The sequence below is a fragment of the Simochromis diagramma genome, unplaced genomic scaffold, assembly GCF_900408965.1.
Source record: "Simochromis diagramma unplaced genomic scaffold, fSimDia1.1 OVJJ01000685.1, whole genome shotgun sequence".
NCBI classification, from domain to species: domain Eukaryota; kingdom Metazoa; phylum Chordata; class Actinopteri; order Cichliformes; family Cichlidae; genus Simochromis; species Simochromis diagramma.
The window spans coordinates 8,117,199-8,129,111 of NW_024387477.1; the positions used below are offsets into that span (position 1 = coordinate 8,117,199).

Genomic DNA, 11,913 nt, shown 5'->3' on the forward strand with positions numbered 1-11,913 from the left:
GATTTTACAGGTGCCAGTGATGGGGATTAGGACAGGACCCCGTGGAATTTCGACGCTGGTGAAGATGAAGATGGAGGATTAGATGGAGCTCTGAGTAACCAGGGTGAGGCAGAGAGGAGTTGTTTTGCACCAATGAGGGTCTAAAAGGCAGAAGAGCAGTGAGATTGAAAGCATGCTGAGTGGAGGCTGATTAGCTTGAAGAACGCTGGAAAGAAGATGATTGGATTAGGGCAGTGATGTCACCTCTCAGGTTGACAGCTTGGGAAAGGGTAAGTGATGTAAAAAATAGACTAGCAGCTAAATACCCAGGAAACTAGGCAGATTAGTGATTATAGATCTTCTTTACTGAACTCATGCCCATCTACAAACTCGCAAACCTCCGATATATTTTTTAAATCAACTAAACCTTTTTTAATGGGGCAGACTTTTCACAACTCTTCAAACTGTTCTCCTGACTGGGGGAGTCTGGGAAACTGTGGAGGTTGTTGATTATCAGATCAAATAACAGATTGTTATCAAATAACTTATTGTATTTTATATATGTGTGTATATATATATATTAGGGGTGCAACGATACACAAAATTCACGGTTCGGTTCGGTTCGATACTTTGGTGTCACGGTGTTGATATTTTTTTCGATACAAAAAAATGTTCATGCATTTTTTATTTGTCATTTATTAAAAGTATAAATATATATTTTACTCAAAAGTAAAGTTTTTAAATTTAACCCTAACACTTGTTGCTTGGTTTTTTAATTTTGACAGCGAGTGCGTCACGCTCTGGCCGACGCACTTATTGCAGCCCTGGTTATTTAGCTCGTCATATTGGTCCAGCCACAGAATTATTTTGTCCATGGAACCTATAAAGCTGCACTTCTTTTTGCCTTATAGTCTGATTTGTCATAACTTTCCTGTTTTGTGGTAAGCTTTTCTTTGGCTGTCACTTCTTCACCCTGACCTGTCTTATTTTGCTCAGCAGAACTGAAATGCTTTTACACGCTCACTCACATAAGCTCAGCGATTCTCTGCGCGATCAACCTCTCACATGTTTAAGCTTGCTGCGGGAGATTTCACTTGTCATGTTTGCATAGTAAGCTAACGATTAATAAGACGATGTCAGAGGAATTGGTGCACAAATTATCATCACTCACAGATCAGTGCTGTTGCTCTCTATACACAGTTCGCACGATTGCAAAGTGAAAGCAAAAAAACAAGCGCAAATTCAAACGCGACTTCAATATGTCACATATTGACAGTGGCTCACCGATGCCAATGACATAATTACCCAGCTACATTTCTGAAAGAATGCAAAAGCATTGACATATATTTTTCCTTCCTACAATAGCCCGACGGGCAGGGAAGAGATAGATTTTGGTAGCCCGACTGAAAAAAATCGCTAGCTCCGGGACGTCGGGCTAGCGATATTGCAAGCCCTGTATCTGATTGAGGAATCACTCATCTTTGGAAAAGAGAGTTTATTACAGAGAAATGGCTCTTTCCAAAATAAAAGCTATACTATCCGCTTCTTCTGGGCTATATTCTCAGCAGCATAAGGAGAATCATGTGCTAACAGCTGTCTAAATGACTCGGCTAAAGTTAGTAGCATGCTTGCTTTTTTTTGTCTGCTTCCACTTGTCTTTGCACTAGGATGATGTCGGCGTAAATGTGCAGTCATATTCGTTGTGTTCCCACTAGTGCTTTCAGGTTAATCTCGTTGAAATGACCTTAACGCCACAACACGGCAAATCTCCGTTAACGAGCTACCGCCGATCGCTCCGTGCATGGGGCTAGACGGCAAACACGTTAACGAGCTAACTGCGCTAACACACTAGTTCACACCAATGTAATTGAGCATTGCATGGCACATCCAACATACTGTTTTACTTTAGTCCATGACTCGCTTACCTTCAGGGTCATACGTCACATGAAAACCAAAAGATTCCAAACGACAGATTCTGAGGAGGTCAAGTTTGCAAGAGAGGCCTTAACTTCTGTCTTGCAGCGTTCCCTGCGCTCTTCCTTCTGACCGATGCGTCTGTGTTTGAGCGCATCAGTGGATCTGCGCTCGACAGTGTCGGCCTAGGCGGAGTAGTCGAACACAGATTGGGCCACTGAGCGCATCACAAAGACAGCATTCGTCAGAAGGAAAATTGATAAAATAAATTACAAATGTTGTAGTTCTAACATATGCGTACGCGAAAACCGAAAGCACTGTATCGACGGTTCAATATCGAGACGAATATCGTTGCAATCCCCTAATATATATATAGATATATTAGATATATCTATATTATATATATATATATACACACACCCACACCAACACACACACACACACACACACAACACACATAAAAAAAAAAAAAAAAAAAACCACCCGCACGCCCCTCGCGGGCAGTTTATGCCGTCAAGCTCGGGTCCTCTACCAGAGGCCTGGGAGCTTGAGGGTCCTGCGCAGTATCTTAGCTGTTCCCAGGACTGTGCTCTTCTGGACAGAGATCTCCGATGTTGTTCCCGGGATCTGCTGGAGCCACTCGCCTAGCTTGGGAGTCACCGCACCTAGTGCTCCGATTACCACGGGGACCACCGTTACCTTCACCCTCCACATCCTCTCAAGCTCTTCTCTGAGCCCTTGGTATTTCTCCAGCTTCTCGTGTTCCTTCTTCCTGATATTGCTGTCATTCGGAACCACTACATCGATCACTACGGCCGTCTTCTTCTGTTTGTCTACCACCACTATGTCCGGTTGGTTAGCCACCACCATTTTGTCCGTCTGTATCTGGAAGTCCCACAGGATCTTAGCTCGGTCATTCTCCACCACCCTTGGGGGCATCTCCCATTTTGACCTCGGGACTTCCAGGTTATACTCGGCACAGATGTTCCTGTACACTATGCCGGCCACTTGGTTATGGCGTTCCATGTATGCCTTGCCTGCTAGCATCTTGCACCCTGCTGTTATGTGCTGGATTGTCTCTGGGGCATCTTTACACAGCCTGCACCTGGGGTCTTGCCTGGTGTGATAGACCCCAGCCTCTATGGATCTTGTGCTCAGAGCTTGTTCTTGTGCTGCCATGATTAGTGCCTCTGTGCTGTCTTTCAGTCCAGCTTTGTCCAGCCACTGGTAGGATTTCTGGATATCAGCCACCTCCTCTATCTGCCGGTGGTACATACCGTGCAGGGGCCTGTCCTTCCATGATGGTTCCTCGTCTCCCTCCTCTTTCTTGGGTTTCTGCTGCCTGAGGTATTCACTGAGCACTCGGTCAGTTGGGGCCATCTTCCCAATGTATTCTTGGATGTTTGTTGTCTCATCCTGGACTGTGGTGCTGACACTCACCAGTCCCCGGCCCCCTTCCTTCCGCTTAGTTAAAAGTTAAAAACTGAGACAAAAGCAAAAGTTAATCGTTTTGTATCTGTTGTGTGTTGAACCAGTCAGTGCGTGACTCAAATTGCTATGTAACAGGAGTACTGTCTAAAACCCCACACAGGACACCACCACTTCTTCTTGCACTTTAGTCAAACTTCAGTCTGGTGTGTTTGGTAATGTAGAGGACAGCTCCAACACAGAGACTACATCTCCCACATGTAGAGTGACTCAGTGACAGGAAAATAAAAAAAAAAAAGACATTCAAACTCATGTCTTATTACTTAGCATTGGAGAGACTCAGTCTATCTTCACTCCTGGACTCTCAGCATCTGTCATCTCTTTACCAGAAGCCCCAAGCAATTTCTGGAACACAGCATACAACATACCGTATGCAGACACAGCAACACAACACATACATTTTAACTCGGATTCACTCCTTTGAACTTACATAATGAATCTACATTCAATCTATAATCCCTACAGAATATCTGTTCGGTAATGTGGAAACAAAATACAGTACTGCATTGATGCACAATAAAAATGTCTCTTTTTATATACACAATAACGTAGATGGCGAACCCTGCAGCTATTTTGGTGTTTTCTCGTTTCTTCAGTGTAAGTGCGGCTCAGTGACTGTAGCTTATATATCAAAATGATGGCAGTTGGTGGGTGACTTCATGAGGATACAAGCATCGGGAGTTTAAGAATCAGTGGTGAGTAGCATACCAATGACTGTTTTGCAATAGTAAAATTGTCAGTGGAGCAAGAAATCTCTGCATGACACAAAATCAGTTTAGGAACTATAGTAAGTTGTTAACAGCTCTCTGAAACAGTATCAAATTAAATTAAAAAAACATGTGCTCTATGAAGGGACATCGTTTTTGTGGCAAATAGATTTCATTCGATTGAATTATGTTGTACAAATCGATTCTTAAATGTACCTTCTTAGCAAGAAAACAAAAAAGAAAAGCTGAAATGTGTGTGTATATAATGCACAGTGTTCACTGGATTGGACAGTGAAAAAAAAAACATAGCAAACACGCAGATATTTTAAAGCATTATGGTGTTTAAGCCCAACTCAGTCCTGAAACTGTTCCTCAGTGGGCATAAAATCAGCAAACTGTGAGTTTCATTTTATTACACGTAGATATCAAGAAGAGATGAGATATGAGTTTATCTGGAACCTCATGCACACTGAGTGAGTTATGTTTATAGGAACTGGTGAGAATTGATAAGTATCTAGTGATTCTGATTCCATTATCAATGTCACTTATAGGTTTGATTTGTTATCAGTTCTCTTATTGATTCTCATTGGGTCCTTGCTAGCTCTGCTTTGAGAGTAATCACCATCACTAAGCAGCATATCAAAGACATTACATTTGTGCATGAATTTCATGCTGTGACGCCAAATGTTTGTGGATATTGGAGGTGTTTTCCCTCCTTGTTTTGATCAGTGTTGGCTCATTACTCACAAAAAGTAATGTGGTACACATATTACACAGAACACTTATTAAAAGTGATGCAGTACATTACTTAATTACGCCAAGGAGAAAACAATTCATGATGCTACTCATAACATTACTTTGATCTTATTCTGTAAAATTATTTGAAACACAATAGCTCATAATTACCATTAACAATATAAACCTGAGGCTACAGTCCCACACACCAACACAAATCCCTGTCCTGATGAGGACACACGTCATCTTTTTCTTAGTATTTAGGTATGAACAATAGAAACATGTGCAGGTAGAAACGAAGGCTGCGGCCTGACTGCTTATCTGTTTGTCACCTGATGAAGTTCAGCGGCGACTGGCTTCACTGCAGCTCACAAATGACGGCTCACTTGACCCCAGTCCTTGGCTGGGATTGGAATTCCCTCAGCTTCAGCATCACTCTGGGTTTTTGGCTAGCTTACCATTATCAGCTCTCTCTGCAGATACTTGCAAAGGGTTGAAGTTGTGTTAGCAGCATATTACAGTTTTTTCTGTTCTGGATACAGTTTGTACTTTATCATTACGCTCTTGTCCTTCTGTGCAACAAAAATAAAAGTAATGTCCATATCTATGCTGTAAACTACTCTAATATTTCCTCCTCCAACACATGAACGGAAATCAGCTCATTGTATCACATGTGCAACAACCGATAAGGTTTAATAGGCAAGCGGACTAATGATTCCAAGGAATTTGATTCCTCTAGTTTGCATGCCAAAGTATCCTTGGCCAAGATACTTAACCAGTGTGATTGTGACTGATAGCTAAATAAGGCACCACAGTGGTGTGGCGGTTGGCACCATTGCCTCACAGCAAGAAGTTTCCTGAGTTTAAATCCATGGGTTGTCTAGGGCCTTTCCGTCTTGATATTGCGACAGAGCTCGGTCGTTTCTCTCTCTCTCTACTTTGGCTTATTCCCACAGAGCAAAGATGTGTTAGGTTAATTAAGTGGTGATGCTAAATTGGCTGTAGATGTGAATGATTGTCTGTCTCTGTGTTAGCCTAGATAGGCTCCAGCACAACCTTGAACTGGATAAGAGGGATCAATGGATGTATGGAACTAGTAGAAGTCATTTTCTGCTTGACTTTATTAGTCTCTCACATCACTGTGGAGGAATTTTGACCCACTTTTCTTTACAATGTTTCTTCTGTTCATTGAAATTTGTGGGAATTAGTTCATGCACAGTTCTCTTAAGTCAGTGCCCGTGTCCTGTGGCTGCAAAACAAGTGCTTGACAGATGTATGAGATGTTTGTGCTGATTTGGTTTTTACTGCTTTGAGCTCATCTGTCCATTGTTCCTAAAGTCTTGTGATTTTGTTTTGATGCAAATCTGGCAACAGTTCCATACAAGTCGTACTTGTTTAACCTTTTTCTAATTGGACTGTGTAGCGGTAGCAAGGCAATGTGAAGGGGATCAAATGGAAAAGAGAAAAAAACAAAAAAAAAAAAAAACAACCACACGAGCCTTCAACAGTTTTTCAAAGATTTGAATATATTCTCTCTTTTTTCTGGTACAGAGGTTTTGTCATGCTCACCAGCAACACATCTAGAAATAACCGCTCGAGCCTCTCGCCAAACTCCTCCTTAAATAGATGCTGGTCATACTATCACCAATAAAATGTAAAAAGTCCCCCCCACGGACACAGCCCAGCTACAAAAACCTATACAGTGAAATACTGCGGTTATTTTGACACACCTCACAAATATCTGATTACAAAACACCCCCCAGCTAAACAATATCCAAACTAACTAAGTCAAATCAAACTGAAAATTCAGCCCACTACCCCCCTCAGCTCTCATCAGATGGTTCAACCCACTATCAGTGGGTGATTGGAGAACTCCTTTCAGGTGAACATCATTAGGCCATAATCATGTGTGCACTCCATGACTCAGGAAGTTGACTTCGCGAGAGAGAGAGAGAGAGAGAGAGAGAGAGAGAGAGAGAGAGAGAGAGAGATTGATTAATGGACTTCAAAACAAAAACATAACAAAATCAAAACTTCCTATCAGACATCATGAGTGCATACATCACTTAGTGAGGGAGATGCTCCCCAGCACCCTCACAGACTGTCGTGAACTTTAACATTTAACGTGTTGAGTGAGGCCTGTAGAGTATCTGAAAAATTCAGTGTCTGATCTTGAAGTGAAATTACTGTAACACAGACCTGGGATATGATTGGCATTGCCTGAAAGGACCCTCTTAAATCCTATGGAAGCAGTAAAGATACTACTTGTACTATAAAAACTTTCTTCTTCATATGACTGTAAGCTGTAATGTGCAATTTTTAAATTTGTTTTGGACTGTATGACTTGTAAAACCTGTAATCAGGTCTAGATATTGTTGGTTTGTTGCTCGTTTTTACATGTACCACACAACAGTGGTTAATATTTTTAAAACCAGCTGTCACTATTGGTAGTACTATTTGTTTTTAAGCAGGGTAGCTGTCTGGGATGAGGTTGCCGGGGCAGCAAACGTGACATTAAGGTGCATTGAATTGCTCAAACCATTATCTGTGTGGGCACAGATGCACTTTACAGAGACTTGTAAAGTCCTGTACTCAGGAGCTGGCAGGCTAAAGACAGTTTAATGTCCTTGTGTTTTCACTTGCACCCCATCAATGAATTCTTGGGCAGCACTACATTGTGAAAAACACCAAAATATTTGACACTTGCTGCTTATTTTTACCACTACTGTTTACATTTTTTTTTTAATGACCAAACGTTTTAAATTATATGTCTGTGACCCTGGAATTTTGATTTTAAGTAAGAATAGTTTGAGAAACCACCTACCTCACATGCAACTGGTTATGTAATGTGAGAAGAAAAAAGAAAAGAAAAAAAAAAAAAAAAAAAAAAAAACACCAGGCACACTAGGATAAAGAAAGTTCAAGTTTAGCCAACAGTTTTAAAAATGCCAGCCCTTGAACTATTTTCCCTCTAGCTGCTAATTCAGACCTAATACAGTCAGCAAGCACCGCCGTGGAGGACATTGTTTGTACAGCAGTTTAAAAGAGGTCGCAAAGAAGAGAAGCTTTCCATCACTTGTTGAACCACTTGACACCTGCCCCAATGAGAGAGTTTCCAAGATGAATGGTCACCTAAGGCACTCATCACCCCACCTGTGACAAGCTGTGCTGTGAAAAGACTCTTCTTTGCTGTCAGTCTGATATAAACTGGCATCAGGACATCAGTGGAGGCACTGGTGATAAACAGTTCAGGTTAACTGAAGGAAAATCGACTAATTTTATTAGATCATAATAAAATATTAATCAAATCAATTTTGATGCAGTCAAATAAAAGCAAAAAGGAAAGAAAATCAGCAACATTATTTATTGGGCATATTTTTAATGGAGACTTAATGGGTGCGATCAGACTTTATGATGCTACTTCTGTGACCCTGAATGGATAAACAGGTATAAAAATGGAAGGATAAATGTTGCTATTGCCAGGTGCATGCATATCCCTGTACTGTATGTGTGTATGGGCTTTTCCTAGGCTTTTAGGAGCTGGTTTTTATTGCTTGTCCTTGTCCTTCTTGTGTAATCGGTGTTTGTGCGTGTGCATGTGTGTGTGCGTGCGCGTGTTCTCCACAGATTTCAGTATTACTGTTTTTTCTGGTAGCTTATTGTAATGTTGCGTCTATTTGTTTTTTTTTGAAAAACTGTTATTCCACAGATCCCTCAAAGACCAGCAAATCTTGTTACTAAACATTTGCATGTTTACAGTAAGGATAATATACATATCATGTGTACCAACCCAACCACACAAACACACACACCACACGCTCACACACCATAATAACATATACCTATCGTAAACAACATACACACGTTTATTTTTTTTGTTTTCACGTTTATTTATTTAACCAGGACATACTTGTGGGGGTCTCTTTGCAGTCCAACTGCCCCTGCACTGAGATTCCGCAATAGAAAATATGCTGCCAAAACGTACACAACTCCTTCATACACAACACAACACAAAGGTTGAACAAAATAAAATGAAAGTGTTTTTGGGCAGACAGTAATGTCAGAACAGCTGCGGAAGTGCAAAGCTAACAGTAACCGGCTACTAGCTGTATCTACAGTATTATATGAATCATGCAATAAGAACACACATTACTGCATATTTTTCTCCCTCACAACTAATGAAACCTCTGCTTCTTTTAAGCATATTTCATTTGTTGTGTTTTGTGACATTTTTTTTTTTCCCACCGCTATTGCGTTGTCTTATGTTTTATTCAACTTCCGTGGTCTTTTGTTCAGCGGTTTTGTGCTGTGTTTGTGAACCTTTTAAAACAAATTTTCTATTGATCTAATTTTTTTTTTTTTTTTTTTTTTTTTTTTTAAACTTACTGTTACTTTTATTTTTGTATCCACACCCAAGTCAAGCCAGCTGCTTTAAAGCTAGGCATTGTTTGATATAGAAACAATATGTCAGTCAACCTCTTCTTACGATTCTTGACTTTGTAAGTCTGAATAGAATAAAGTACTCTATTGGGGTGATATGTTATTAGAAGGTTTTTAAGATAAGATGGGGCCTGATTATTAGATTATGGATATAACAGGGTGCCAGTTGAGATAAGCCAATATTGCTAAAACCTACAACAGCTACTAGCCCATGGAAACCCATTTAATGAAGCTCTCTATGCACTGTTCTTGAGCTGAAGACCACATGAAGTTTGGAGGGCTGTAGAAAGTTGGTAACCTCTGCACACTATGTGCTTCAGCATCTGCTTGTCAGGGCCAGGAGAATGAACCCAAACGCGGACACGGACGGAGGCACTATAATTCAAACATGAACTGTGAGCCAGACGTAGAGCGATGAAACTATACAGATTAAAGAGTCCACGAATGGGGGCTAAAGGTGAAATGGGTCGTGGTTTGGAGAAGGTGCTCAGAGTCACTGCAGCGAGAGGAGAGAAATGTCAGGAGAGTTCCAAAGAGGTGTCAGGTAAGTAAGTCAGGTGACTTTCAGTCTCTTACTCGTTCGCAGGTGGAGAACAACGTGGTGGGGAAAGCAGTCAGAGAGGTCCGGGTGAGTTTCCTGTCAGATGCCGTGATTGCATGAATCCCAGTAGCCATGGCAGGGAGGCAGGCAGATGGAATGAAGAGAGGAGTAGAGCATGGGCTGTTACAGTGAAGCTCCTGAGAAGACCAGCGTCCGAATAAAGATGAGTATTGTTAGTAGGTGAACAAGATTACTGGGTGGGTTACTGGAAAAAGAAAAAAAAAAAAACAAACAAGGTAAGTGGGACTAGTAACTGTGAGAGCTTTGGCGGCCAACACTAAAACAGGTTAGCTATAGATCTGGTGATGAGATCGCTAGTCTTAAATACAGGCAGCCTAATTGCTGACAGGTGTGGACAGAATGCTGAATGGAATGGCTCCGCCCAGAGGTGGAAACAGGCAGTCAACCTGGACCATGACGCCACTAACCCAGCTCTATGATTTCTCATGGCCTACCACTTTGTGGCTGAGTTGCTGTCATTCCCATTCACTTGCACTTTGTCATAATTCCACTAACAACTGACTCTGGAATATTTAGTAGTGATATCATGACTGAACTTGTTGCACAGGTGACATCTTGTCATGGTACCACACTGAAGTTCACTGAGCTCCTGAGAGCGACCCATTCTTTCACAAATGTTTGTGGAAGCAGTCTGAATGCTTAGGTGCTTGATTTTATACACCTGTGGCCGTGGGAGTGATTGGAACGCCTGTATCCGATGATTTGGAAGGGTGCGTGAATACTTTTGGCAATGTAGTGTAGGAGTGAAGACGTGTCACAGGAAGTTGCGTCCTATTACAGTAGCTCTTTAGATTGACCCATTCTTTCACAAATGTTTGTGAACTGCATGGTAGCTGCTTGATTTTATACACCTGTGACCACAAAGATAAAGAGGTGTGGCCCAATACTTGTGTCTATATAGAGTAGTTGCATGTAGCCCCTTCTTTTCCAACGAATTCATGATGCAAGCATTTGATTCATAATTTCTTTTGGTCAGCTAAAACCAACAACATTTCTGCTCCGGCTTCTTTTTCTATGATCCCAGCTGCAGCGATGACCCACACAGCAACAACACGCCGTTTGATGAGCAGTTTGTGATGATTAACTTGCATGCCCGAGGCACCAACTCCGTGATGGTCTTTTGTAATTTCATTCTCAATTTATCTGATTCAGATGTAGCAGAACGTGTGCTTAAAGCCAGCAGCATATATCATTATTCAGAACATTACTTTCTGATGGCAGCCTAAAAAGTTGCTTTCCCTTTAACTGCACCCATAAATCAGTGAAAAGCTTTTATGTTTCATTATGGGATGGAGGCATTATCCATCATTTGTCTGTTTTCAGGTTTGCTGTCTGGTCTGCAGACTAAAAAGGGAATATTTAAAAAGGTTAGATGGGGGTTTTGTCAAAACTATCAAGGCTTTAAAGTGCTTTCTCTCTTCAGAGGTAATAAGTAGGAATAATGAAACATTTTAACTTTTTTAAACAATTCTTTGAGCTCACTACATTTTTCCCCTTCAAATATTTACAACATTTTTCTGTGGTTCGTTTAATTGAATCCTGCCTGACGACATACAAACAGCAGCATGTTACTTAGTCGAAACAGAAGACCAAATATTCCCTCGGTGTGTACAGTATGCCAGTAGATCGTTGCTGTAGTGCTTCAAACTAAAGTAGACATCCCACTGTGATCTCCTCATCTAAATCAGGCTTTAGCTGCACAGAGTAATTGCTTCCTGTGGCACATTTATAAACTGTGATTATAAAGCAGGTCAAAAAAAAATGTTTAGTTCATTATAAGAACTTGAACTTTGCTGGAGGTTTTAATGGTCCTCTGACTCTTTGCCAAGAGATTCATTTGGGTTTAATCTTCATCTCCCCAGGTACAAAAGAGTGTGTGTGGGAAAGATGCTCCTCCATAAAGAGATTCCTGCAGAAGTGCCTCTTATTTAAGATATCCAATGCAGCAAGGACATGCCATCAGTCATTTGTTAAAACTGTTTAACGTCCGAGTCTGCAAGTCGATTAAGGCTAACATCACCCCTCAAT

The 11,913-nt window shown here is 41.1% G+C and overlaps 1 long non-coding RNA gene across 1 annotated transcript; it reads right to left on the bottom strand.

The window, feature by feature from the left end:
* Positions 1-6,330: 6,330 nt before the first annotated feature.
* LOC120723601 lies at positions 6,331-10,551 on the bottom strand. Its single transcript, XR_005693791.1, has 2 exons — positions 9,840-10,551; positions 6,331-6,758 (listed from the first exon to the last, which is right to left on the bottom strand). It is a non-coding gene; the product is annotated as an uncharacterized LOC120723601 (long non-coding RNA).
* Positions 10,552-11,913: the final 1,362 nt, after the last annotated feature.